The sequence below is a fragment of the Rattus rattus genome, chromosome 3, assembly GCF_011064425.1.
Source record: "Rattus rattus isolate New Zealand chromosome 3, Rrattus_CSIRO_v1, whole genome shotgun sequence".
Taxonomy (NCBI): Eukaryota; Metazoa; Chordata; class Mammalia; order Rodentia; family Muridae; genus Rattus; species Rattus rattus.
This window is the reverse complement of record NC_046156.1, coordinates 81898-84872: the sequence shown is the minus strand read 5'-3', so window position 1 is coordinate 84872 and position 2975 is coordinate 81898. Positions and strand designations below refer to the sequence as shown.

At 36.5% G+C, this 2975-nt stretch overlaps 1 pseudogene; it reads left to right on the top strand.

Moving 5' to 3' along the window:
- Positions 1 to 881: 881 nt before the first annotated feature.
- LOC116895249 lies at positions 882 to 1838 on the top strand (annotated as a pseudogene).
- Positions 1839 to 2975: the final 1137 nt, after the last annotated feature.

The window sequence follows — 2975 nt, the reverse complement described above, 5'->3', positions numbered from 1 at the left end:
GTAGATCGCTTTTGGCAGAATGGCCATTTTTACTATATTAATCCTGCCAATCCATGAGCATGGGAGATCTTTCCATCTTCTGAGGTCTTCTTCAATTTCTTTCTTCAGAGTCTTGAAGTTCTTGTTGTACAAATCTTTTACTTGCTTGGTTAAAGTCACACCGAGGTACTTTATATTATTTGGGTCTATTATGAAGGGATTCAATGCTTTTTAGATAAGTATATATCTACCGAGCTTCTAGCTGGCGATTAAAAACAAAACAAAAATAAAACTATTTTCAAAGTAGTGGGGCAGAAGCTTCAACCTACCCTTAAATCTATGTAAAGATTCTGGAGAAACTGTGCAAAACTTTTACCACTTTCTACTCTTCCTGAGTGTCTTTTGTTGAAATGTTTTGGAGTTGGTTCACAGAGATTCTTTGCATTTTTTGAGAAAGGATTAAACAATGGAATGAGGTTGGTAGTATATCCCAGGTAGCTTAAATTTGCTTCAAGCATAACAGTCATGTTTGAACTCCTTGAGTTGTGTGTTAGATGTATGAAAAAAAAACACAAAGAATTTCTACTCTTCATCTTTCAGGAAAAATTGTGTTTGTTGGGGATAAAAACCTGCCTCCTTAGGGCAAAAATTTTATTTGACTTTTGAATACGAAAGGCAGTAAGAAAGCAATTTATTTTGTGATCTGAATTTACCCCTGACTTAAAATATAAAAGTGATACATGAGGTGTTCGTGGTCAGAGAACCAAAACTATATAGTGACACTTTGGTAATCTCTGTTTGAAATTTTAATTTCATTGGTAAATTGACTAAAAGTCTTCCAAAATGTAATTTTTATTTGTATATGAGAGCAGGTATGTGCTGTGATAGCAAACTAAATAATTATTTTCTATTTCCCCAGAAATCTACAAATGATGGGCACTGGGAATCATTCTGCAGTAGTTGTGTTTGTCTTGGTGGGATTAACAAAGCAGCCTGAGCTCCTGTTGCCCCTGTTCTTCCTGTTCCTGGTCATCTATGTGTTGACAGTAGTGGGGAACCTGGGCATGATTCTGCTCATCATAGTCAGCCCACTGCTGCACACTCCCATGTACTATTTCCTCAGCAGCTTATCCTTTGTTGATCTCTGCTATTCCACTGTCATTACACCCAAAATGCTGGTGAACTTCCATGGGAAGAAAAATTTCATTACCTATTCGGAGTGCATGGCCCAGTTCTTTTTCTTTGCAATCTTTGTGGTCACTGAGGGCTACCTCCTGACTGTTATGGCATATGATCGCTATGTGGCCATCTGCAGACCATTGCTCTATAATGTGATCATGTCCTCTAGAATCTGCTCACTGTTAGTGCTGGTTGCCTTCTCCCTAGGTCTTTTTCTCTGTTGTGGTACACACAAGTGCTAAGGATGAATCTGAGCTTCTGTAAATCAGACATCATAAGCCATTACTCTGTGATGCCTTCCTCCTCAAACTCTCCTCCTGTTCTAACACACATCCAATGAGCTTCCTATATTTATCATTGGGGGGCTCAACACCTTGGTGCCCACCCTAGCAGTGGCCATCTCCTATGTCTTCATCTTCTGCAGCATCCTGCGCATCAGGTCGTCAGAGGGCAGGTCTAAAGCATTTGGAACCTGCAGCTCTCATCTCATGGCTGTGGGGATCTTCTTTGGGTCTATCACCTTCATGTATTTAAAGCCTTCTTCAAGTAACTCTCTGGAGCAAGAGAAGGTGTCTTCTGTGTTCTATACCACAGTGATCCCCATGCTGAACCCATTAATATATAGTTTGAGGAACAAAGATGTGAAGAAAGCACTGGGCAGATTCTCAGTCAGGAGTTAAGTTTTACTTTTTGCAAACAAAACACAGTAGAAGTGAATTGTTCCAATGAAAATCCATTATATTTACTTTTATCTGTTGAAATATATAACATATGTATATTTGTTGGTGCTAGGATTAATCTCAAAGCAGATTCCAATTTTAGCCAAGTAGTACATCATAGGACTTCATTTAGTATTCATATTTATTAAGTGCTTTACCGTGTATCACTGATTTGATTTTTGCAATAAAATAAAGATGGTTTTGTAAAGTAGGTACTACTGCTTTGACAGGAAAAAATTGGTCTTTCTTTGTTATATAAATAAAATGATAATTTAGACTTTTCTCTAGTATTTGTTTTCTCTTCGTAATATCTAATAGTTGTATATTGAACCCTTTCTATGTCTGTAGTTCTATGTCTGTAGGAAGGGTTGTGGTCCCATGAACCTTTCCATGATTCATGAATAACTGTAAATGGCTCTGTTTTATGCAGGCTCAGGAGAAGTAGGCACATCTTCTTGTATTTCATGATTATTATAACTGTGTTATATTTGAATAATATAATTTTGCTGCCCTTCTCCCTATCTTCTAGTTCTTATATTTCTTTACTTTTCCTCACCTTCACTGTTTCTTGAGCCTTAGAAGGGATAGTTGTACAAATGACTTATTTATGCAAAAGATCTTATCTATCACTTATTCTCAACTTCTTAGTCTCTATTTATCATTGATAAATGTAAATGGAAGTTTTTTTCTTTAGTGTTGAGAATAGCTTTTCACTGAGGACATTAAGAAATATTTAGAATGCAGTTTGGATGTATGTCAATTGAGATAATGAAAAGTAGCAATTCTCATAACCGAAGTATATACAGACTACTGATAGAATCTGGAGTTGTAGAACATCTTTACTTGTGTCAACACAGTTCCCACATGACACCTAGTTTTAACTCCAAAGACACACATGCCCTGGCTATAATCAGGAGACAAAAACATGTATAGACAATGGGGAAAAGAAATTAATATGGAAAATGATCAAAAGGAAAGGGTAGAGGAAATACAAAAGAAGATGGGATATAAGATTATGAACTTAAGAAAAACACTTGTATAAAACTGTCAAAGCACAAATTTAATTTTTCAACTGAAACCTGTAATGGGAGAGGTGGG